Genomic DNA, 27889 nt, shown 5'->3' with positions numbered 1-27889 from the left:
GTGGATCCCACATTTCTGCCACTGAATATAGAAGAAAAACTAATCCCCTACAGTGTGATTTTTTTCATTTAATCAAACTTTTCTGACCTTAATGTAAACTGTCAGTATTCATTTTTGTATCTCTTTTTCTTTGTACAAATTTGAAGTTTGCTTATGACAAAGCAGTTAAATTAGTCAGCGCAAGTGTTTAAGCACGTTAAAGACACTTCCTCAAAGTGATTGGTTCTTCAGTTTGGCTCTGTGCTGGGTTGCCTTCTGTACGAAGAGTTTGTGGAGTTTCACCAGGTGCTGTGCTTTCATACCAATTTTGAAAGATGTGGGATATGTGAATTGTCATTCCTCCAGTTTTCCCCTGGTAGTGCTTTTATATCGGGTTGTGAGATGTGCACCTAGAAGTGTGTATGTTGCATGAGAATGAGTTCTCTTGACCCCAAAGTGGATTAAGCAGGTGGAGAATGAGCAAGTTAATGTTTCTGGAAAGGAGCAGCACTGCAACACTTTACACTCTGCTAGTTTGGAAATGTAAAGTATTGATGTTTCTTCGTAAGTATTACATTCATTAGAAACTAATGTGGATATTGTCACTACATTCCAACTATCTAAAACTCTCAACTAGTAGCCATTGTAAGCGTTAAGAACTCTGTTTTTCTAGTGTTTGGATTTGGGTTCAGAATGAATGGAAGCATGCCGTTTCTCTGCTGTATTGATATATTTGCTTATTTCAGCCTTTGCTAACATTGTTTTTTTTTTTATTTGAAATACTTTCAACTATTTAATACCAGCCTATCCCAGTACCATTTCCAAAATGTCTGAAACCCGCCACTGCACTGCATTTTAAAAATCCCCATTTTTTTTCTTGTCTCTCTAATTCTCTTTAACTAGTGGCACTAACTGTATTTTCCACTGCATATTTAACATCGTTTTACCAAGGTAGTATACTGGCATACACTACTCTAATTTTTTTCATAACTATTTTTCTCCTTTTACCTTTTTGTATATTTATTCACCTGTTGATTTATAACTGAATAAATATAGTTGTCTGTGTTACTTTGTACTGTAGTAATGTTTTTGGATAGTGTTGTTGTTACAACACTTGTGGTTTAGTTTTATGAAAATCCTGTGTATAGTGTCTGGTCATGTTTCGTTCTTGCATTGGCACTGTTTATTTACTTATTGATATTTGATTATCAGAAAAGTCTGACTGGGTAGTAGCCCATTTACAGAGGATGCCCGTGGAGAAAACTCTGAGGTATTACAAAACATTTTAAAAACAAAAGTGAAGAAGATGTAGGGTAGGGTATGGTATGAATAGGTATTTGTTCACATTCAGGGTTAGAGTTTATCCTGATGTTGAGCATGAACAGAACCAGCTTTTGTCTAGGAACTCTTTCAGAATGATTTTGAAGGATGGGTAGTATTGACCTGTTGGATACACATAAGGGCTTCGAGACCTTAGCAACATGGTATGAGTACAGACAGTGCCCTGCAGATTAGATAGGTTTGTGGACAGACGGGAGTTTTTAGTCATTGGTACATGTGGACCAGCTGGGAACATAGTTGTCCAGCACTAAACATTCTACACAAGCAGATGGGATTCTGGATAATTTTATAGGTCGGAAGAAGCTGTTTATATGGGGTAGTTCTGACTGATTTAGGCTTTTAGTGCTGTACAGTGGTGGGTTCTGAAAGGGGTATTAGCTGCAAATTTAGCAACTTTGTTATGGCATTGTTCCAATGTTTTTTTTTTGTGCTTCCTGAAGGTTAGTAAGGGGTGGAGCACTCTAAAGAAGTGTGGGGAGGAGATGAGTAGTGTCAAGTGTAGCTTTAGTTGTATCAGTGAGAGTTTTTGGCTCTAGTTCTTTTAGTTTTTTAATTCAATCTGCATATTACAATTGATTAAGATGATCATCCACTGTTATCTGTAATAATTTATGTGAGAAATTACTTTAGTGGGTTGTATTATCAAGAAATATAACTTTAAATTTTGTTTTTTAAATAGGGGAGAGGTTTTAGGGGAAGTAGTATTTTTTTAGGGTTGAGCATAAGTTGTGAGTTACAAAGCCATCTTTCAGTTAATGTTTCCTGAGTATTTTGGAGGTGTTCATGTTGTCAGATGTACTGTATTAGGGCCTGTTGTGTGGATGTGTGGAGGGTGTTGGTGGGAATGTTTAGAAGATGGGACCAAGGATAGAGCCTTGGGGTACATCTGTGGTGGCTGGGAGGTATGGAGAGAGAGAGAGAGAGAGAGGAGTACCATTTTACTGGTTGATGCCTATTGGAATGGTAGCTTTTGAACTATAGAAGGGTTGGCGGAGAGAGAACTAATAAGGACATTTGAAGTAGAAGTTTGTTGTGACAAACTGTCGAAGGCAAATCTAGAAATAAGGAGAAGGCTAGTTTGCCATTATCTCTAGCTTTATTGACTGTATCTATATAGGTGAGAAGTGTGGTGTTAGATCTATGGGAAGGATGGAAACCATGTTGTGTGGGCGATAGTTCTCCAAGAAATGGTGTAGTAATTGTTTTTGAATACATTTTTAAGTATTTGAGAGGAGGTATAAGATATCTATAGGTCTAAAGTTAGTAATGATTTCTTCCTTTGTGTAGAAGGATAATGTGCGACGCTTTCCAGAGAGGAAGGTGTGGGATTTCTGGTTTGAGACTATAGGCAGTGATGTTGGCTGCTATTTCAAAGTACTTTCTTGGAAGGTCATCAGCTGAAATAGAGCATGGTTTGAGTATTTTTGTATAGGATGTGGGCACAGGTTTGAAGGTGAAAGTGGATGTGGTGATATGTGGCTGCTGAACAGGGTTAAGAAAAGATGTTGGGGAATCATTGCTTAGAGATGCTATACTGTGTATGAAATATGAGTTGAATTGTGTTGTGGTTTCAAGTAATGAGTTATTGGGAGGGGGTCAGGGTTGAATTTATGGACAGGATGCAAGATTTCTTTAATGACAGCCCAGAATTTTTTAGGGTCATGTTTGCTATTCTGAAAGATATTGGAGTATATTTTTTTGTTTTCAGTAATTTACTTTTTAGTACGATTGTGAGGCATTCTGAGGTCTTTCAGATAGTGATGTTTTATATTATTGCCATTCTTTCCATGCTTTTTCTGTATCCCATTAGCATTTTATTCTTTGGATAATCAAATTGTATTTGTTTTTAGTCTTTTCCTTCTAGGAGGTGCAAGGCTGTTTAGGATACTCGGAAAAGTTGTATTGAATTAATTTACAGCTTCATTTAAAAGGCTGAGTTTTAGGGAGTTCTGGTTAATGGATGGTAGTATAGTAATGAACGTTTCAGGGTTAAATTGGAAAGGTTACTTGTTTTTATAAACATGCTGCTTTAGGCGGATGTGAGAGATGTCTGGTTGTATTTTTTGGAGATAGACACTGTACCTGAGGTGGTGTATTTGCTGGGGTCTGTTACTATGATCCATTCGAATAAGGAATTTGATGTCTTGCTATAATGTGTGTGGCTATTGATTTAGTCATGTGAAACCAAATACATTTACTCATCTAGATGTATGGGAGTTACTTTATGTTCAACCAGTTGACAGTCATATCACCTAGTAGTATTTTTCTTGTGGAATTATGGATATCCAAGATATAATGTGTTTTAGCATAGCTCTATTGTCACCAGGAGGGATGTAAAGAACAGTATTACGTATTTGTTTATAGTTGCTAAATTTCATGAAAGTAGTAAGGTCTGTTGAACTGAATTTTGTTATTGGTTTGTTGTAAGGGGAAATGTGATAGTTGGGAAACATGTTATAGTCGGGAGGTGTAATTTTGGAGTTGTGGATGTGTGTTTAAGCAAAGTTTCAGTTGGAGCAAGAATATCAGGCTTGGGTTGGGTAATCAAGGCATTTAGCTCAGTAGTTTCATTTCTTATGCTTCTTACATTTGTGGCAGCAGGATGTTAGATTACCGGGATTGGGATTTGACCATTTGAAGAGTTAAATTAGTGTATGGAAAATAATTTTCTTGGTGCTCATTGTGGTAGGTGGCGCCAGGATTAGGGTGAATGTCTCCCCCTAGATGGAGTTTAGTATGTTAGGGAATTATTGATGCTTGATTTTTTTTTTTTTTTTTTTAATTGAACTGGAGTATCAGTCTATATTTGGAGTAAAGATGAGGGACATCATTAAATGGGTTTAGTTGGATGTGTGCAGAGTGTAAGGAGGAAGTATTAGTAAGTGATTGGAGACAGATTTGAAGTTAGGTTAAGAGCTATTAAGTCATGGTAGGATGAGAGGTGGTCCTGTAGCAGGAGAATAATAGAGGATAAGCTGAGAAGTCGCATGACTAAGTAAAGGATCTGTGTTTTATTGTATTTTATAGTTGGCAGAAAATGGAGAAGTAGGAATCAAGAAGGAAAAAAAAGTTGCAGGGCAGAAGGATATTTAGTGGTGGTGGAGCCTGAAGGCTGATATAGGGTATATAGGAAAGCAGTATTTTCAGTGAAGGGGGGTATATAGGGCAGAAGTATTTTCCGTGAAGGAAGAGTTAGGTTGTCTTAGTGTTAGGGAGGGGTGTGAGTACAAGTGAATATAGTTTGAAGCAGCATGTCAGGAAGTTGGGAATTAAGTAAAAAGAAATGGGAGTATTTGTATGATAGCAGTAAGGTTGTTTGTGAGGATTAGGGTCCCAAGTGAAATTCTATGTCTGGGGTGTAATTGAGTAAGAGGGGGTGGGTGTGAATTGGCGGTAGGGAAACGAAGCAGATGTAGCTTCCACCCCCAGGTCAGATTATAAAAGAATAATCAGATTATCGCCAGTACAAAGCAATTAACATGTTCTATTCTGTACCAAACAATCAGCCAGGAAGACTTGTTGGTAAAGAGGACAATTGCAAACTTAGTAAGTGGCCCTTTGTGTGCAATAACTATTCAGGGAGTTGTGTTAAAGCCAGTTTCCAGCAGAGGGAAGTGTGTATTTGAATAGTTGAAGTTAAAACACAGAGAGTTTCTTCAAATTAAATTTGTTTACATTGTACAAAGACAAAATTATCTGTGAAAACAATGCAAGTGTAGAAATTGCCTCATGTACACAGACAACCCTCTCCTCATATCACCCAACACTACAACCTGTGAGAGATGCCCTTATCTAAGCAAACTGGAGGTAAAGCTCTCTCCAACCAAGACTGAACTTGACAGTCAAGTGGGGAAGGTAAACACTTGCACCACACTCATCACATAGTCTCACTAAATCTACATCACCAAAATCCACCCATAGAAACAGAAAAACATTTGCGGAGGCTCTCAGTAATAATCTGCTCAAGCAAGAGAGACCTCCAAAGCAGAAATGCAAGCAATCTCCACCCCCAACACAACCCAAATGACACGTAGCCCACAGACTCAATGTGCCACTCAGCCACAGCCAATAAGGCAAAACAACGTACCCAACACACTAGTCATGGGTGACTCTATAGTCAGGCACACTGATGTCCCACTCACCAGGCTAAACAAGGAGAAGTTTACTGTCGGCTGCCTGTCAGGTGCCAGGATCCGCCACATAACCCACGCACTTGGGTCACTCCACAACAAGTACAAATATGACTCTGTCATTGTCCATATTGGTGTTAACGACCTGAGATGTACCTCCTTGGACTACATGAAAAGAGACCTGATAGAGCTCTCTGACCTTGTAGCCCAGGTAGGTATGACCCTAGCCCTGAGTAGCATTCTGCTGTCACCCAGAATGATACTGCAGTACAAGGACAAAATGATTGACTTCAACAGTTGGCTAAGCTTCTGGTGTCATTCTAAAGGGATCCAGTATCTGTCTGCCTGGGATGACATGGTCGACAGACCACGAAGCTTTGCCAGACATGGCCTGCACCTGTCACCCCTGGGATTCCGGATACTGGCTAAGATTCTTGCCGCCCCTATAGTGCTTTTTTTAGGCAAGGTTCAAATGACAAATTCACCGCCGTAACAGGAACAGGCAAGCAAAACCTGAGGGTGATGCTACTCACTGCTAGAAGTCTAAATCTCAAAATGCACTCACTCAAGGTACTACTTAAAATGGAGAACATCGATATCTATGCAGTGACTGAGACCTGGTTCAAGGCTCCAGAGAGCACCCCTGCACTACCAGGCTATAACTCATACCACACTTTTCAGCCATGTAACCTGGACTGGAACACCAAAGGCGGAGGTGTGTCCATATTCATTAAGGATATCCACACCTCCAGACTAGTTGCTCAGCATAATGCAGCCGAGGTTATCCAAGTACAACTAACTGTGGGCAAAACTGCAATCCAAATTGTAGCTTGCTACAGATCCCCCACCATGCCCCAGGATTCCCACTCCTCTTTTCTTGATGTACTGGAAAATATTAGGGTTCAACCCAACACACTAATAATGGGTGATTTCAACTACCCCACCATTAACTGGGAAAACTACTCATGTACCAACTCCTTCACTCAATGCTTTCTGGAATTCATAAACTCCAATGCCCTGGATCAACTTATCCACACCCCCACCAGGGCCAATGATATCCTAGATCTAGTCATTACCAACATGAGTGACCAGTGTTCCACACCTGAAGTCAACGCCTCATTGGTCGATCCGACCATAAGCTAATTACCTTAGATATCCACATCCTGCCCCCACCCCCATTAAGGAAACCATGGTAAAAAAATTCTCCAAACCCAGCTTCATGCTTCTTAAGACAGAAGTGGTGAACTTCATGACACTCATGCAGATGGGCAATACAGTTACAACTACTGAATCCTACACAGTTGCACTTTATAAGCACCTACACAACTACTGAATCCTACACAGTTGCACTTTATAAGCACCTACACGAGTGCATGAATCGTGCTATCCCAAACAGAACCAAGACGCTATCCTCCAAAAAAAGGAAGCCAATTTGGTGGTCCCCTGCCATAAACAAACTGTACAACAGAAGGAAGAAACTGTTGCAAAAGAGAGTAAAATCCCATGAGTGGAGGAGCTCCCTGGTCAGCCTCAGTAAGAAGCTGTGATCCCTGGTAAAATCCTACAAAGCTAGTTACGAAAACAAAATTGCCACTGATTCTAAAGACAACCACATAGCATTCTTATAGCTATGTCAAGAATCTCAATGGCAACACTCAGATCTGCTCTGAATTAAGCACAATGGCACTAAATAGACAGACCCAACTGATATTGCCAACATCCTGGCAGATAGGATCAGTGCTAACTTTAACCCCCTCTCACCCCCTAAAGAGCCCATCTCTATACCGGAAGAATGCAAAGTTCCTGTAATCACGGCTGCACAGGCAAAAACCACACTCTCCAAAGCCAAGAACACAGCATCCATTGGACCAGACAACATCCCAGGCTGCGTTCTACATGAACTGCAGAATGAACTGACACCCCACCTAAGTACCATGTTCAATCATAGCCTCATCTTAGGCTTTGTGCCCGCTGAGTGGCGCACAGCGATGGTTATCCCACTCTACAAGGGGGGTGCCACCACGGACACTGGGAACTACCGCTATATTAACCTGGCGAGCCTGGTCTGCAAGGCCATGGAACTTATAAACAAAGACACTGGAAATCTCCAAACTCTGTGCCCCACCCAGTTCAGGTTTGTAAAAGGCAGATCATATCCTAAGCCTGATAGACTTCTTTGAAGCAGTCACCAAAGCCGTAGACGAGGGTAAGGTGGTTCACACAGCCTCTCTAGATCTTGCCAAGGCTTTCGACACCATCCCCCACTCTGGAATTATAGATAAACTCACTAAACTAGGTATAAATCCCTATGTCACAAGATGGGTTGCCAAATGGCTCACTGACAGAACCTACACTGTGAAAGTAGCAAACTCCAAATCCGACTTCAGACCAGTGACAAGTGGAGTACCACAGGGTTCAGTCCTGGGTCCTCTCCCGTTTGGTATCTACTCTGAAGTACAGGCTAACACAGAAGGTCTTTGGCTAACGAAGTTCGCGGATGACTGTAAACTAGGATCCATAATCAAAACTCCTAACGATGTGGACAGCCTACAAAAGGGCCTCACTGACACAGATGCCTGGTGTCAAAGCCATGGCCTCAAGATCCATGCCAAAAAGTGCATTGTCATCCCCTTTGGTAAAAACTCTGTACCCATGAACTACGACATAGGCGGTAGTATACTTAACACAGAAAGTGTGATAAGAGACCTTGGGACACAGGTAGACAGTAGTCTCTCCACAGGCTAAGTGTCCATAGAATGGTGCACAGCAATGGCTATTCCTCTCCACAAAAGGAGGGGTCTCAACTGACCCTGCTAACTATCACCTCATAAGCCTGACTAGCCTGGTCTGCAAGGCTATGGAGCGCATCATCATGGAACTCGTTAACAAAGACATTGGGAACCTGCAAACACTTGACCCGACCCAGTTCGGCTTTAAGGGCAGATCATGCCTAGTAAACCTGGTTGACTTCTTCGAGACGGTCACTAAGGCCATAGACGAGGGAAAGGTGGTTCTCACAGCCTACCTTGACCTCACCAAGGCTTTCAACACCATTCCCCACTCGGGTATTACAGAACAACTCACCAGCCTGAACATAAACCTCTACTTCATGAAATGGATTGCCAACTGGCTTACAGACAGAACTCACACGGTAAAAATAGCGGGCTCCAGGTTCGACTCTAAGCCAGTCACAAGTGGTGTCCCGCAAGGCTCGGTCCTGGGACCCCATACTGTTTGGCATATACTTCTCAGAAGTACAGGCAAACACAGGAGGACAATGGCTAACCAAGTTCGCCAATGACTGCAAACTGGGAGCCATAATTGACTCTCCGGCTGACACAGACATCCTCCAAAAGGGCCTTACTAAGATGGACACCTGATGTCAAAGTCATGGCCACAAACTAAATGCCAAAAAAATGCATAGGCATCCCGTTTGGGAAAAAACAAAACACCCATGAATTACCACATAGGTGGCAGCCCCCTTAATACAGAAGAGGTAATAAGAGATCTGGGGACCCGGGTAGATAGTAATCTCTCCTTTGACAATCATATTGCCAAAGTAGTTACGAAATCCTTCTATGTGGCCCATCTAATTACTAAAGGGCTTGCATCTAGAAATAAAGAGGTTATAGTGCCCCCTCTACTCGTCACTCATTAGACCCATCATAGAGTACAATGCCCCATTTGGGATGTACCTCACAAGACACTTCCAACAGCTGGAAAGACCATAAAATTACCTCAGCAAGAGGGTTACTGGTCTCAAACATATGTCCTATGCAGCCCGACTGAAAAAACTCGGGCTGTATTCAGTGGCATATCGCTTACTCAGAGGTGATCTCTGCCTGACTTACAAAGCCATGTGTAACTCAGAATTGATGGACATGCTCCACCTAAAGAAATCCAAGTCACTGCGAGCCACGCGCTCTAGTGAGCTAAACCTCGCCACAACAATAAATAGAACATGCTGGAGGGATAGATTCCTGTCACAAGAGACTCCCCGTGCTTTGGAACAAAATTCCAAATTACATCAGGCAGAGCCCCTCACTAACGCTCTTAAAGAGAAACCTTGACGAGTGGATGGGTAACAGAAAATACACCCCTGTCATCACTTCATTGGCTCTGCTTGACAGAGGATCAGTTAATTAATCAATGGGGCGGCAAAAGCCGACACACTCTGGCTAGGCTTCTAAATGCTCTCGGGCAGATAGCCTAGTACCTACCTATGAACCTATAAACCTATAATCTTGCATCTCCTTATTTCTGCATATATTCACTGCCAAAAACGTGCCCTCCATAAAAATCATTCAACAGCGATGCTGTGCCATATCTCCAGTTGGCTTGAAGTTGATGATGCTTACTGCTCCACCTCTGTTTAGCTTGTTGCTCCCATTTGTGAAATGTAAATTTTCTTCCAGTTCCTAGACAGTATCTTGCTCTGTGTGCAGTTTCATTTGCTAAAGCTTTTGACAGTAAAATAAGACTAGAACTACCATGCCCAGCAGGAAACCTCATCCTCTTAACAGTGTAAAGTAGGAAATCATCAGTGAAATCCAGCAATAGTTTTTATATTACAAAGCCTCAATAGACCCTATCCTCTCATTTTTACTACACATCTCCAAGTGCAACAGTGGCATAAACACCTAGTCATGACATCTTAATCCCTTCTACAACATAAATAGAACATGTTGGAGGGATGGATATGTGTCACAGAGACTGCCACTTGTTTGGAATCATCTTCCTCGCCATGTAAAACAAAGTACTTCCCTTACTCTATTCAAATATAATCTGGATGAACGCATGGGAAACTGCAATTCACCCCTGGTTTAGCACCCTTTTCCCTTATGGATAGGGGTAACATGTAAATGTTCTGACCAGGCATGGTTTACTCATACTTAAATTATAAGGGCTAAAATTTTCATGGGAGGCAAGGCTAGGGTTGTAAAGATCTTCATGGATCAATAGCTTAATAAGTTCATAGGTTCATATGTATTAAATCATGTCAAATTTTAGATACCTTGATCTGTTGCAGTTACTATTTCAAAAACATTGTTATTAATATGAAATTATTGCCAATACTCATTACTATACGAACAAAGTGCTGTATACTAGAGGATGTGTGCATGTTTCCCACTTCCTTTTTTAAGTATTTTTACTACTATCTTTGTGCATAGGGGTGTGCTGTTATGCTTTTGCTGCCAAGCCAATTAATGTATTATTAAAAGAAAATGTTAAAACACATTTCCCATAATTCTGCCCCAATAATCATCAATGACTCATAGAATATAAATCTCACACTGAGTCTTCCACAGTGCAAGTGTATTACATCATGGCATTATGTAAAAGCTGTATCTGTTGTAACAGTTCTTGAGATATTAACATTCATATGCAACATTGTTCATATTCATAACTTAAATGACAAAGTTGTATTAACAGCCTGGTCTGTATTGCTGCTGCCGGTACGATTCCTGTGATATTAGCATTAATATACAAAAAAGGTCTGATATTTACAACTGCAGGAATGAACATTATATAGCTCAGTATGTGCACATATAACCCACTACCTTTTTGCATGTAGTATAACCCTGTTTGGGCACAGGAAAAAGAGATTGCTACAATAATGCACTGCAAAATGTTAACAACAACTGTGCCATCCAGACCTCACAGTAACAAAATGCAGGTGACTATCCATATAGCTATTCAGTTACACATGCTGTCAGCAGTGACTCAGAGATACCATGAATATCCTGCTATAGTGGAGATGCCCACCCTGACTTGACTTCCTAATGTCATGAAGAAATGCCAGTGATAATGTATCTCATCTTGTTGAATGTAACAAATCCAACTGCTCTTTCCTACACAAGGAAATCTAGAGCCAACATTCATTACAGTTTTGTATTATAGTATGTTATAGTATGTTGGTAGCCATAATCTTATAATCTTAACTATGTATCAGGGACACTACCAAATGACCTAAGCAATCACCTCATCACCTACCTAAGGAAAAACAAGATAACATACCCGAATCAGCCCATGTATAGGTTGGTTAGAAACAGGCAACACTTTGACCTCTCAAAATTCCAGACAGAACTTAAATCCTACAACTGGGCACCCCTCAAGTTTCTCCCATTAGAGGAAGCTGTATTAGAGTTTAATACCACATTTCTAACTGTACTTGAGTCTTACGCCCCAAAAAGACAAATTAGAATCAAAACTAATATAGCACCCTGGCTAACAAAGGAGTCTAAATCCCTAATTAAACTAAGAAACAAAACCTGGAGTATATGGTACAACCAAGTCCCCCTCGATCGTTATTAAATTTCAACAGCAAAGAAATCTGACCAAAAATCTACAACCCTAGATAAAAAAACTACTATTGCCAACTACAAAACAAACACCAAAACAACCCCAAAAATTCTGGGCTAGTTTAAACAAACTACTCCACCCAGGTAAAAGCTCAACTCCTACCCCAGAAAACTATCAGACAAAATCCCAGAGGAAGTTGCCAATTCCTTTAATAGCTTCTTCACGGACACAATACAATCTCTAGCCAATCAGCTATCTACCACTTCCCACAGTTTACAGATAATACCCTAAAGTCCATACACACCTTTAAATTCCAACCTGTCCCCACTGCCTATATATGCTCACTGTTGAAGAAACTTAAACCAACTACTCTCTCCGGTGACCTCCTCCCAGCGAATATTTACAAAAGCTGCTGATGTCATAGCTTACCCCATCTCAATACTCATCAATCGTACCTTGAATGAAGCCAAAATCCCCTCAATATGGAAACTATCCTATGTAATCCCACTACATAAGGGAGGCACATCGACAGAACTGTCAAACTACAGGCCCATAGCCATATTGTCCCCCTTGGCCAAAATCATGGAGAAATGTGTGCACAAACAGCTCCTTTACTATCTCACCCAGAACAACCTACTCTCCAGTTCACAACATGGCTTTAGACCACACCATAGTACAACCACGGCTCTTCTCTCATTTACTGATACCATTAACCACAACCGGAATAATAAACAAATATCGTCAGCTCTCTTTCTGGACCTATCAAAGGCCTTTGATATGGTGAACCATCGACTACTTCACAATACCCTAAAAAATCTCCATTTAGACCACAAAACCCTAGAATGGTTTCAAGCCTATCTCTCAGAGAGGCAGCAAGCTGTACTCTGGCAGAACAGGCTCTCTAACCTCCTATCGAATACCATAGGGTACAAGGCTCCATATTGGGACCTCTCCTCTTTCTATCTTCATAAATGACCTCTACAAAGCCATCCCAGATGCCACCTGTATTCAATATGCTGATGATTCGACATTAGTCTGTACCGACTCATCCCCAGTTAATTTATTATCAAAAACACAATCATGCTTTACAGCAGTAGAAAACTGGTTACTGGGACGTCAACTTATTCTTAATCCAAACAAAACCAAACTGTTAATCTTTTACCCCACTCATAAAGTCATACTCACACCTTTTACAATTCAATCCAAAAATGGGACAAACATCTCCCCAGACTCCTACACTAAGCTTCTGGGAGTTACCATTGACAATAAACTTAAATATGATATCCATATTAATCAAACAATTAAAACCATTAACAAAAAACTTGGTTTGCTATATCGAATAAAATCCTTTCTTAACCCAATAGCAAAAATGGCCACTGCCCGCTCCCATCTCCTCTCTACCCTCTTATATGCTTCCCTATTTTTACTAATCTTAATATAACTGAATTAAACAAACTTACATGTTGCTATAATCATATTGCTAGATTTGCAACTGGCATGCCCTATAGAACCCATTATTGTACCAACCTACAAAACCTGGGTTGGATCGAATTCCCTAACCTTCTCCAGCAGAGCCAACTCATAGTAGCATTTAAAATTCTTAAACAATCTGACAAAACCCCTGCTGAAAAGCATAATCAAACCTTACAACAATCTCAATAGCTTACGCTCCTCAAACAAACTATTAGCTCAAACGGTAAAATCCAACAACTCAGGGGGTGATGCTCTCTTTGCCAATGCAATAGGAAAAATATGCAACTCCCTTCCACCTAGCCTCACCATCATTTCCTCCATCAAACTCTTCAAAAAGAGGCTACATCACCACCTCCAGATACACTGGCTCTGCCAATGTATAAGCCCAGTCTGACTCCACCTAATCAAGTTTCTTTTTTCTCCTCCTTACAGGTCTAACTATGTAACCACTATCTCTTCACACATCTGTTTTCCCTCTTATACCCTGTTTCATGCAAATCTCTATTCTTTGCTTACTACTCTAATACCCGTTATTACTACACGAAGGGTCTATATACAAGGAGAAAAAATTTTGTTATACTATATGTTTTTTTTTGTATTTTTTTGTTTGTTTATTCTTGGAGGAATGAGTAGAAATATTGTAAAATGTCTCCTTTTTTTGTGTAACTACCTAAGGAGAACAAATTGTATTGTATTATATCAACATATTGTATACCTACTTGTTAATGTTGGAGCTTTTCTCCCCGGGCCTCCGCTGAAAATGGACATGTATCCAGTCGGACTTTCCCGGTCAACAAATGTAAAATAAATAAATAAAATAATAAATAAATAACTCTAAGGGATGCTGATGTTCAAGTAGTGTGAGCAAAGTAGTCCTGAATGAGTAGTGGAAAGAAGAAATATCCACAGTAATGTACTGTAGCATAAGAAAATTAGCCATAGCCATAGTATGGATACCTATAGCAACATAATGAAATGCAGGTAATACTTCATATAGTTATAGCTTTACATTTATTCCCAGAAGGAAGTCAAAGCTGCAGTGACTTCCAGCTGTAATGCATGCATTAACCATGACAGATTGGCTGATTGAGATAAAAGTGTGCAGCATGAATGCATTCCAGCTTAATGAAGGTAATAACAAAGGTGCATTCCAGCTTAATGAAGGTAATAACAAAGGTGCATTCCAGCTTAATGAAGGTAATAACAAAGGTGCATTCCAGCTTAATGAAGGTAATAACAAAGGTGCATTCCAGCTTAATGAAGGTAATAACAAAGGTGCATTCCAGCTTAATGAAGGTAATAACAAAGGTGCATTCCAGCTTAATGAAGGTAATAACAAAGGTGCATTCCAGCTTAATGAAGGTAATAACAAAGGTGCATTCCAGCTTAATGAAGGTAATAACAAAGGTGCATTCCAGCTTAATGAAGGTAATAACAAAGGTGCATTCCAGCTTAATAAAGGTAATAACAAAGGTGCATTCCAGCTTAATGAAGGTAATAACAAAGGTGCATTCCAGCTTAATGAAGGTAATAACAAAGGTGCATTCCAGCTTAATGAAGGTAATAACAAAGGTGCATTCCAGCTTAATGAAGGTAATAAAAAAGGTGCATTCCAGCTTAATGAAGGTAATAACAAAGGTGCATTCCAGCTTAATGAAGGTAATAACAAAGGTGCATTCCAGCTTAATGAAGGTAATAACAAAGGCGTAGACAAGGTAAAAAAGAAAAGATGAAAGTATTAAAGCATTTTAAGAAATTCAGTTTTAGTGTACTGGAAGCTGTCAAGTTGGAGGACTTTTCAGGGAATTATAAGTTATGGCTTGATATGGCTTGGTATGGGAAGTGTGACAGTGGTGAAGTCTGCAGTTGGAGTGAGAGATGTGTTTAAACTGGAGGTGGGATTAAATCAAGGATCAGCTCTGAGCCCATTCTTATTTGCAATGGTGATGGACAGGTTGACAGGTGAGATCAGACAGGAGGCTCCATGGACTATGATGTTTGCAGATGACATTGTGATATGTAGTGAGAGTAGGGACCAGGTTGAAGAGACCCTGGAGAGGTGGAGATATGCTCTAGAGAGGAGAGGAATGAAGGTCAGCAGGACTAAGAATATGTGTGTGTGAATGTGAGGGAGGATAGAGGAATGGTGAGGATGCAGGGAGCAGACTTGGTGAAGGTGGATGAGTTTAAGTACTTGGGATCAACAGTTCAGAGTAATGGCGAGTGTGGAAGAGAGGTGAAGAAGAGAGTACAGGCAGGGTAGAATGGGTGGAGAAGAGTGTCAGGAGTGATTTGTGACAGACGGGTACCAGTAAGAGTGAAAGGGAAGGTCTACAAGAGGGTAGTGAGACCAGCTATGTTGTATGGGTTGGAGACGATGGCATTGACAAAAAGGCAGGAGTCACAGCTGGAAATGACAGAGTTAAAGATGTTAAGATTTGCACTGGGTGTGATAAGGATGGACAGGATTAGGAATCAGTATATTAGAGGGTCAGCTCAGGTTAGATGGTTTGGAGACAAAGTCAGAGAGGCAAGATTGCATTGGTTTGGACATGTGCTGAGGAGAGATGCTGGGTATATTGGGGAAAGGATGCTAAGGATGGATTTGCCAGGTAAGAGGAAAAGAGGAAGGCCTAAGATAAAGTTTATGGATGTGGTGAGAGAGGACATGCAGGTGGTTGGTGTGACAGAGCAAGATGCAGAGGACAGGAAGAAATGGAAACAGATGATCCGCTGTGGCGACCCCTAATGGGAACAGCTGAAAGAGAAGAAGATAAGGTATGGCTTGAGTGCCAAGAATCTTTCTGGAAGATTAGGTTAAGAGCTGACAAATATCCTGGACTCAGTGACCATATTAACATTAAATGCTTCTTGTCAGCATTAAATTTTTATATAGTATCCATTCTGCCTTAAATCTGATGCAATGTATTTTGGTTCAGGCACTTTTTAACCTACTGTTACTTAAGGACAAGCATTGATTAGTTGTTTGCATACCACATGACTGTTTTGTCACCATTTTGAAACAGTAATGTAGAACAGAGTATGTGTGCTGTATTTTAAGAAGTGTTTCAAGGACCGAACATACATATAAATACCAAGCACGTGCAGATCTCAGTGCCATTTTGATGGTTTAGTCGGAAACTGAGCATGTATGAGTGTAATAGCTAGTTTGTATATACGTTTACCTAAGTTAAAGTTAATAAGCCTCAATCCTGATGTGTTTGTACATAATAAAGCTGGTTGAATAGAACCCATGGAGTCTCGCCTATTGTATCTTTACTAGACTCAGTGACATGGTGTCAGAACCGGGATTCCAGAGACTGCTCTCCAGAGCTATGAGGTGCAGTGTTAATAGTGAAGGTAAACTAAGAGAAACGAGCATGAAATAGAGCCAGAAAATAACCAAAGGTATTGAAAACTTGTACAAACAGTTTATTTTATAAAAAAGATAAAATGGAACAGTACAAGGGCACAAACCACAATATTAAACAAGCTAGAGGCATGAAGTTTCTTGATTAAACAAAATGTTTAAAATTAAGAGATTTGATAAAATGAGCATCAGAAAAGTACGTAAGGGGTTTGGAATTATCTCAGAATTGTAAAATAGACATGTTTAGAATGCAATGAGCATGTCTAAAGCAAAATGGGAATTTTTAGATTAAAACGAGCACAAGAAAAGTATAATGGGCATTATTTAAGTTTCAAGATTTTCAAACTACTTGTTCTGATGAAGTCATACTATTTGATGAAAGCGCTTAACCTGTATTTCTTGTGTGACTAAATCATTTCTGTGGACTCGCAATGTTGTGCTATTATTAGTTATTTGGTTTTATTTCAGCACTTGGACGCCAATTGTTTGGACTACTTTCTATGTAGATAGTGTATCAGTAATTGGTGGAAAGGTTGATGGAGTGAATTAGTTGGTAACAAATTGATCCAGCAGGTCCTAGTTATTTGGTGATGCAGACTGAGATATGTTGACCAAGTAAAATAAGTTCTTGTAGGACTTAATTTCTCATGGAATGGAAGTCTTAAGTAAAAGCTGCCATATAGGACCTTGCATAGGATGGAATATAGCAAGAAGGCTTTTAGTCTTGTCTGGTTTTAGTCTTGTGAACATCTTTAAGACTTGTTAGGTTGAATGTAGTGATTTGAGGACTACATACTGAAGTTGAAACAGTATTTAATGATGAGCCTAATGAATGATTAGAGAGATACTATGACTTTTTGCTTCTGGAAAATATTTCCTTGGAAATTAATTGGACAGTATGAATGACTTCCTGATTGACATGGTTGTCAAAGAAAAGCCTGCTGTTGATGAAGGTCCCCTGCTCTCTAATGACCTCATCAGTTTTCTAAAATATGACTGTACTGATTTTTTTAGCATTCGGTTTGAGCCCAGTCAGTACACCAGGCACTGATTTGATCTTGCCCTTGCTGGAGCATTAGAAAATCAATAGGGTAGTTAACAATAGTGCCAGCTTGCTGTCCACAATAGACTTGGATAGCCAAATGTCTTTTGACATCTGACATTACGTACAGATGTAGATGACAAAGAGGAGGGGTCCTGAGACTGAGTTCTGAAAACACCACAAGTGATTTTCTTCTTTTGGAAGAGATACTAACAGCCATCACTGTTCGAGTTCTGTCATAGTGAGTTAGTTGGCTGTCTGTCATTTCACAGAGGGGTTAATGTTGTCAGATAAGCTTGTTGCTATAGCCACACTGGAGAATTGTCATAGCTTTACCAGGTCTAGTTTGGCATTGTGGGCAGATTGGCCCTTGTCCAAAGCTTCAGTAGCTTTGCCATAAAAGTCGAGTAGGTTGAGAAGACAAGACCTAACCTTTGTTAACCCAAATGGAATATGATCAAGGTATTGAAGACTATGTAATTTGTTGTGTGTAAGTTCATCTGTGATGTGTTCACAGGTACATACTAGGCTAGCTGTCCTTGTGGGCCATTTTAAACCTAGACAGGTTCCCTTTGTGTGCTTCAAGTAACCTATCCCATTTAGTTATAAATTGACTTGCCTATCTCATGGAAAAATAATTACAATTACCCCCAAAGAGAATACCTGTGATCATACCATAGATAATTTGAGGAGACCCATGCATGAGATAAGGCATTAAGGAGCTGCCTCTATCCATTAGTAGTACAGAGGGCAGTCCTTGAGTAAGTTTTCTGTTTCTCATCCATTGATTTAATTTCCAGTTGAATATGGACAGGGATGAACTTTGTTTTATGTGAATGGGAGGTATATTCCACAGCAATGGTTTCCTCTGCCTGTCTCTCTAAACCATTTTATTGATGTTGCAGAAGAGGTTTAGAACCCTAGACAGAGTATTTCTGATGCCATTTAACTTTGATGTGCAGTAAACCCATCAGTAATGTGCTGTAGGATGCCTTGTATGGCAGACATGGGTTACCTTTTAGTGGTCTGTGGGATGCCGGGTATAGTGATGGCATTCTTAGTCACTCCATGTATGACTTGTTGTTTAGGTCTTGTATTCTTTTAGTAAGGTTTTTCTTTGTGTACTAGGCCTTGTATTCTTTTAGGGAGGTGTTTCTGTGCATTCCAGTTGCTGAATGTGTCCAGACAGATGCCAAAGGGGGCATTATACTCCCTAAATGATGTTAGCATACTGCAAGAGGGTCTCACAGCAACAAATGACTGGTGTCAAAGCCATGGCCCCTACTGATTACCACATCAATGACAATCCCCTAAGCACACAATCTGTGGTGAGATACCTGAGTACTCAGGTTGACAACAATCTCACATTTGACCATCATGTGACGGCAGTGGTCAGAAAAGCCTCCATTTGGTACATTTCATGAGTAAAGACATTGCATCCAGGAAAATAAAGGAGGTTATTACCTCTGTACTCCTCCCTCATTAGACCAATTGAGTATAACACCCCATTTAGTATGTACCTAATCAAACACCTGCACCAACTGGAAAGGCCAAAGAGGTGCCTCAGGAGACTCCATGGCCTACAACACCTGTCCTGTATCGACAGGCTGAAATCACTGTCACTCTGCTCAGTATCATGCAGATTGCTCAGAGGTGATCTGTGTCACACCTACAAGGCAATTTTGGACCCTGCCCTACTAGAGATGCTCCATATCTGTAAGTCTAACTAATCGCACATTACCCGCTTGAAAGGCCTAAATCTAATGTGCAACATCAACAAAACCTGCTAGAGACAGGTTGGTCTCCCAGCGGCTGCATTGTCTCTGGAATGGGCTTCCCATAGACGTCAAATGGAATACTTCACTGACCCTCTTAAAGCGCAACCTCGATGAGTGGATGGAAAACCACAAATTTGTCCCAGGGGTTCCACCTGTGTCCCTCATTGACAGGGATGACAGGTGCTGACTGTGGTTTATTTTTTTGTGGATAAACTCTTGGCCAGGCTTGTAAGGGCCTCGGGGCCAGTAGCCTAGTAACCTCCTATGATCCTATGGTGTGTATATATGGCTCTACTGCTTTTAGTCGAATAACATTTGGTCAAAAATGATTTCAGGCAGCCCACTTCACCGAAAATGCATTTCATTAAAACCCATTTCGTCAAATTCCATTTGGTCGAAAATGGAATATAGCCCCTACCCCAATGCAGTGCGACCCTGGAGTGAGAATATAAAGTTAGGTTAGGTGGGTATGGGGGGCACAGCCCCACACATTAGGGGGGTGGGAGGCATACCCCCCACATAATTGCAGTGTATTCACTATTATATACTTGTGTATCCATTAAAAATACATTGAAACATATGTCAGTAAAAACTAGTTGCATAATGTAGGGGGCTACGCCCTACACCCCGCAATGTGAGGGGTTGTGCCCCCACCCCCCCAACTTTATATTCGCACTCCGGGATCGCACTGCAGTGGGGAAGGGACTATATTCCATTTTCAACCAAATGGAATTCGACCAAATGAGCTTTCAATCAAATGAGCTTTCAGTGAAGTAGGTTGCCTGAAATCATTTTCAACCAAATGTAATTCGACTAAAAGCAGTAGATCCATATATATATATATATGTGTGTGTGTGTGTGTATATATATATATATATATATATATATATATATATATATAAAATGTGTGTGTGTGCATGCATGTATCTGTCCATCTACAACCCCCTTTCCCCATTGTTCCACTTAGGGTTGGGTTGTCACTTCAACTAAAACAAATGTTCACACTGCTGGGTGGCTAAGCCTGCTTTGGCTGTTCTTCCATTCCACACACTCGCATGCATGCTCCCACTTATGGCCAATACTAAGGTTTCAAGACACCTCCTACAAGTCTCTGGAATGCGGAAGGAAATTGAAGCACCTGGAAGACACCCATGCTAGCAGACGTTGGACATTCAGTCTCTTCAGACTCAGCACAAAAAGCACCCCATCCAAGAAATGAACCAAGAACCCCTTCTGTCAGACAACAAAGCTGCCTGCTGTGCCACAGTGTATGTGTGTGTGTGTGTGTGTGTGTGTGTGTGTGTGTGTGTATTTATATACATACATACATATATATATATATATATATATATATATATATATCTGCTTCCCACTCCATCCTCCTCTATAAACTTTCTCAACTACACCTCTCCCTGCAACTATCTCCTGATTCTCCAGCTACCTCACTATCAGCAACACCTACAGCAATCTGTCCTCCTTTCCCCCCATAAAAGTGGGTGTCTCGCAAGGCTCAATTCTTGGTCCTCTTCTTTTTAACATTTTTACTAACCAACTCCACACATCCTGTCCTCAGTCATCCCCCATACAGTAGGCTGATGGCTCCACTATCAGCACCATTGCTGACAACCCCTCTGACCTACTCACCCAAACTCAAATCTCTTTTAACCTCACTGAAACTTGGCTAACTAACAACCAACTTATCTAGAGCCAAGGTTTACACCGCCAGGTGGCTAGCCCTGAGGGAGTAATTCTTCCAAACTAAGCAGTCGCACTCACACTCACACCTGTGTCCAATTTAGTGTGTCCAATCCACTTACTGCATGTCTTTGGAATGTAGGAAGAAACTGGAGAACCCGGAGGAAACCACGGTGAACATAGGAAGGGCATGCAGTCTGTGCACAGAAGGCACCCGAGCCAAGAATTGAACCAGAGAACCTGTTGCTGTGAGGCGACAACTCTAAACTCTGTGCCATCCAATCTATGTCATATCAACTGTGACCTCAAATGATCCTGCTGCTTTCCCTGACTTCATTTTCCTTAGAATTAATCTTACTACTTCCATGGTAGGCTCCTGCTGTTCCCTCATTGTAGGCTGTGTCTTGGAAAGTACAGCTTCTGTGTAGTTTTCTTCATCTGAAGCTGCTCGAAGTACTCTTCTATCTCCCTTTGATGTTGTGTGTACTGGTGAGCAGATTGTTGTTGGCATCCCTTATGAAGTGTGTCTGACCATCCTTTTTAGCTTTCTGTTTTTGTCCTGCAACTTGATATACTTTCTTTGTGCCACCTACTGAGTCACCTTCCAGTAGTTGGTAGAGTGCCTCTGATGCCTTGTTCTTTGCTATTGCAACTCCTTTTTTAGCCTTTTCTTGCTAGCCATCCCATATTCCTTCCTAGTGTTGTCTGTCTTTTCAATCTCCACTTCTTCCTGCACTCTCTTTCTTTTGATGACTTCCTGGACTTGTGCATTCTTCCACCAGCATTCCTATCCCTGGCTCATCTACATATATGTTGTGTCGTCCTCACACATGCTGTTTTGAGGTGCTCCAATCCTCTTCAACTCCACTTATTTCTCCTCTTCTTGAGGTGCTAGACCCCTAAGCAAGTCCCAGAACTGTTGTGTTTTCTCTCCAGTCATCTTCTAGGTCTTCAGCCTGGTCTCTGTTGACCTTGGAAGCCTTCTATGATCACTCCTTGCAACTGATTGTGGCAACCAGTGTTTTTTTTACAGTGGGCTTACTTCTTCACTGGGGATGAATTTACAATCACTGATTCTACCCCATTGTCCTTTCCTTACTAGGAGGAACTCTACACGAGTTGCACATTAGGTGCTCTTGTATGCGATCTTGTGACAGTATCACTTTTTTTAACATGTGTTGGCTACTATCAAGCCATTTGCCAGACAGAAGTCTATAGATTGGCCTCTCCTTCTTTATTCCTATTGCCCCACTCATGTGGACCCAGGCAGTCTTCATATCCTTTTCTGTTTGTCCTGAAATGCGCATTCAGGTCAGCCATTATCAACACCACTTTCTGTTGTCCTGCTTTATAAAGTAATAAATATTTCATATATGTCTGTATCTATCTATATATGTCTATAACTATTACATATGTATATATATATCTACATAAATGCATTGTGTGTGTGTGTGTCTATATTTCTCTCTCTCTTTATATATATATTATATGTATATATATATATATATATATATATATATATATATATATATATATATATACATATACATACAGTATATATAGGGTTGGGGGATAAATTGGGTAAGAGGATAAATTGAGTGTGTGTAATTTTGAGAGTTTAGGGTTAGGGTAAGGGACAAATTGTGTGTGTGTGTGTCTGTGTGTGTGTGTGTGTGTGTGTGTGTGTATGTGTGTGTGTGTGTGTGTGTGTGTGTGTGTGTGTGTGTGTGTGTGTGTGTGTGTGTGTGTGTGTGTGTGTGTGTGTGTGTGGTGTGTGTGTGTGTGTGTGCGTGCGTGTGTGTGTGTGTGCATGCGTGCATGCGTGCGTGTGTGTGTGTGTGTGTGTGTGTGTGTGTGTCCTACATGGGGAGGGACACAAAGCACTGGTTGGACAGAGAGGGAGCTGGAGGTTTTGGCTTGGCCACCCAGCTGAGATCTTAACCCTATAGCTGTGTCAGTGTGGAGTCTTATTGGGGATCTGGAGAGAGAGGGAGAAACCAGCCTCAGAATGACTGTGATCTCTGTGTGCTCTTAAGGGAAATTGTACTTTACTGTGTGTACTTGTCAACCTCCCAATGTGCACGTCCCTCATTGGTGTTAGTGGTGAGGATTGACGCTCCTTGATTACTGGGCCAGTACAGGGGTGTCTCAACACTCTTCATTGCAAAACTCTTCCAGGAAGGGTCAAAGCGCACTCTACCAGGCCCTTGGCTTCATTTATGATTTTCTGAAAAGAAGCTGCTACTTGGTCCTCTGTACATACTTTTACAAAGCACTGTAAGTTTGATTCTTTCTCTAGGTCCAGGTCAAGGTTTGCTAGGACCATTTGCCAGGGGCCCTGGACTCTTCTCCTTTATCTACCAAATGTAGTAAGCTAAAGTAATCTACCCATATAGCTAAGGTCACTGCAGCAGTGATCAGTATGATGAACATTGTGCAGTCGTGTATGTAAACTTAACATAACAGTAGCTGTTCCAATGATCACTGTTGTAGTAGCCCCTCCTTCTACCCCCTTGTTTACTGGTGTGTTAGCGTGCGTGTTTTTTATACCAGGGTATAGACATTTATTTTTTGTTGTTCCCAGCATTGTCCATTCAGGTCTCAGGCCCACTCTCTCTGCTGGCAGGAAAGCTCTGAAGAGTTATGCGTTTTAGTCAGCTCAAGCTGCCTGACATTCTGGGCATGAGGAAAGTGCCTTGAAGCTTTGGAAGCTGGTCGGCTGTTATACCCTTGACAGAATATAACAAATACAGCTAAAGCTACTGCAGCAGTGATCATTCAAACATCTGCTGTTATGGTAAGTTTACTTACTCAACTATACTTTCCATCTCTCAGGACTAACAAGAGTGTCTCCTTTTTTCCCTTCAGGGGACCCCAACAGTCACAGAGGATGTAGCTCGGTCCATAGTGATTGTAGTTGCTACACCTTAGGAATCCAGTTAAAGATGAGTCGCCTGAGGAACAAACTCTGACCACAGCAGAGTCACCAACCTGTGGCTGAGGCAAATTGCTAACCTGCTATGGTGGCAAAGGCTGTTTCCTTAACTTTTTCTTTTGTGGATGGAAGAAGGACTGACTATGGAATTGTATAAAATGGTGTTTTCCCCAGGAAAACAAGCAGCAAAAGCCAGTAAGTAGTCTTTAAAAGTCACTCTTTCCAAACACAATCACAGTAAAAAGCACTTTAAAACATTCTGCCAGTCCCCAAAAGTAAACTAAACAGAATTTCTCCACACACACACAAAAAAAATGTTTTCCAATTACTTTAAACAACTTTTAAACTGGCAGGAAAAAAAAATGCATCCCATTTAAAAGTACAGTTAAGTCTCCTGACAGTCCATTAAAATACAAGCTCCAAGCTGAACTATATGTTAATGTGGAAGTTTCCCACTAAAGGAATGTATCTGGCCAGCAAAGGAAAAGCACAAGCAGGCAGTTGACCCCCAAAAGCCTGCAGACTCTCTTCAATAGTAGAAAAGCTCTAAAGGCCTTGCTGCTCAAAAAAGTCTTTTTAGTTAACTCAACTCAAGATAAGAAACAGTTTAGGCATGTGGAAGCTGGCCCGTTGTTATATCCTTGGCATGATATTACCGATATAGCTAAGACGACTACAGCAGTTACGAATATGATGAACATTTTAATGTTCTGAGGGCCATATTTTATTTTGTGAAACTAGAATAACTAAACATGAATCTGTTCACGTTATATCTTTTCCCAGATATGGTTTGTTTTATGCTACTATGACACTGAATTGGCATGTCTCGCACAAATTCAAGTTTCAATCTTTAGATGCTGCAATGACTGTTTTCTAGTGAAGATCAGAAGAATAATGCATTTTATGATTCCTGCATGTAGGTGCATACGAAGGAATACTGAATGTGTTTGTATACAGTGAATCAAGTAATTTCATGCCTGTGCAAACAGGAAGTTGAGGATCTCTACTCTTCATCTGGAGTATAACCTGTCCTGCTTGCCCCTACTACTACACCTATGATAGGTGAGCCAGATCCAATGGTGAAGAGGCATTCAGCCTTGGAACTGGAGAAGCCATCCACTAAAGGCAACAGGGTATCATCTTTATAGTCCAGGTAAGTAGGACAAATGACGTAAATGACATAACTTACTGAATAAAGGAATTCAAATACATTTTTCATAGAAAATATATGACACAAAATACAGTAAAGGTTCACAATATATTTTATTACCAACACTGTAAATATAAAGAACAACAGTATGAGAAATATAACATCAACGCTTGATTGCCTATAAAAATCAACCAATGAAAATAAACTCCTTGGCTAAATACTGAAGCAAATAATTAGCTCTAGTGCCAACAAAGCAAATGATTAACATTATCAGTTCAGTTCATACCTGAACCAGTGCTGTGACAAAATAATTAACACACCATTTGAAGTGCAGTACCTCAGCCATCATTATTTACAAAACACTTCATATTATAAGTTTGCTGCCAGTCTGGACTCTTAAGGGAAAAACAAAGAGTCTGACCACTGTATTCTTCCTTACTTTTCAAATAGATCACATCTGCTTGCAAGTTCATAGGTAAAGGTAAACACCTTAACCTTTATGTCATCCTCCCACCCAACAATCAGCACTAATAGAAACTCAAAAGATAGAAAACAGATTAAGCAACCCTCAGCAAGTGCTATAGAAAGAAGATGGTAAAATGCAGTAAATATATACCTTCAGTGTTTGGGGCAGAATAAGCTTGATGGTGCTGGGAAACACTGCAAATAATATAGAGTGGGTACGCTAAACTGGGAATGGGCTAAGGATGACCGTATTAAAACTCCAGAAATAAGATGTCAATGGACTGTTAGAAATGGTACTAGTCAACTATGTGATGTTTTGTGTGCATGATAATGCACATACACCCAAACTGTAAAACTCGTCAGTGAAAGTTATTATAGTGGGATTACTGCTCATGTCCCAAGACAGCAATGTTTAGTCATTTAAAAAGTCTTGCAGCGCAGGGTGCAGCCCCCTCCACCCAAACGTTGCAAATTTACTGAATGCAATTTCATGGTCCTGTTTTTTCTTTTCATAACTTTTGATGATGTGACTGACAAGCAGCTGTCCAGTAGCTCCAGACAAATGAGACCACAAGGACAAACAGTAGACAATTTATTGCCTTATTACCAGTTGTACGTGAAGAAGAATGACAAATGGTTGAAGAAATCAAAAACTGTCATGCAGCTCAATGCTAGGAACCTGGCGCAGCACCGATAAATATTGCATAATCCATCTGCAATATTAACTTCTGGTACTGGGAATTCCAACTTCCTCAACCAGTTGGACAGAGTTCCCAAGCTTATCCTCATGTGTGGTTCCTCATGGAAACCTCAATTTGAAAAGTTAATCGGATACACCACAGTACTATCACATACACTTTGGTACTGGGAACTATGTCAAATGTCACTACCACCAGGCCTAAGACCCTGAGACAAAGGGCAGCCAGGATGGATTAATTCTGGATGATTTGAAATTGAACAATGTGGATGAATATAACTCCTGTCTTAAGGTTAAAAATACTTGGCCAGACATAGTCCAACGCGCACCCAATGAACATCAGCACTTTGGGCATTATATGCATCTTTCTGGGTTTCAATGTAGTTCCTAAGGACTGGAAGGGTGTTAGAAGAGGTGCTCTCACTGCTAAAAGACTGTCCACTGTTGATGCAACTAGAAGCAGTTGTTCACCTCAGTAATTTGAAGCATCTGCTTTACAGCAATGGCATAATTTACTTTAAGCAAACCAAACTGTCCACTGTTGATGCAACTAGAAGCAGTTGTTCACCTCAGTAATTTGAAGCATCTGCTTTACAGCAATGGCATAATTTACTTTAAGCAAACCAGAGGATGTGCTGTAGCAAACTCCATTCACACTTTCTCAACATCCATGGCTCCACAATTCCCACTCACAGTCATGACATATCTTATGGGCTACATACAAGCAATGAGTATAGCCTTATACATAAATACAATTTTTATAGTAATATAATAAAAAAGAAAAGTTGTTACAAAAAACCACAGCCATTAGAGGGTCTACCATTCCCCTGAACCTCCCCGCCTAAAGTGTTTAGACTATGGTGGGAGGTGCAGGAAGTGAAATCCCCTTTGCTGGAAGCTTGTATTACTAACAGTAAGCAACACAAACAGTGATAACTATTTTTTACCACTTCTATTGGTTTGTTATTACAAGAGCTATGCATTTTTCTCATGAACAATGGACAGAATTAACATGGCTGTCAATCAGCCAGTGTTAGTCATCTGAAGATACACTTACACCTCTGCAAAGATCATGTGGGGTGCTTAATGTAAGTTATGTTGCTGTGACTGTGGACCTGCAATTAGTGAATGCCCTGACACTGTGGCAATACCAAATAACAATGTCTGGAACTGGTACTGACTGACTCCAGCACAGAAATTTCATGGAGTCCTGGAAAATATTGATGTGAAGATTGATATTCCGGAGGTGCAAAGATCACATCCAGTCATCTTCAGACAGGCAAGGACTGTGACCACATGAGAGGTCTTTCCTGGGATGTACTGGATTAGACCATTCAGATCTAGAACTGATTTGTGGCTCTTGGTTTTCTTTCTAGATTGTACACTGGGGAGAGAGAGAGAGAGAGAGAAAACAGGAGTATGGGAATGTGTAACTTCTGGATACAGTCATTGTGATCCAGTAGCCAACTGTTATTTGTGATGGCCAACCATGCCAATAAGTCTCCAGAGTGGGGCAGTCAGGCAAGGTCTC

The sequence above is a fragment of the Protopterus annectens genome, chromosome 2.part1, assembly GCF_019279795.1.
Source record: "Protopterus annectens isolate FY-2018-M chromosome 2.part1, PAN1.0, whole genome shotgun sequence".
In the NCBI taxonomy this organism is placed as follows: domain Eukaryota; kingdom Metazoa; phylum Chordata; order Ceratodontiformes; family Protopteridae; genus Protopterus; species Protopterus annectens.
This window is presented reverse-complemented; position numbering follows the sequence as displayed.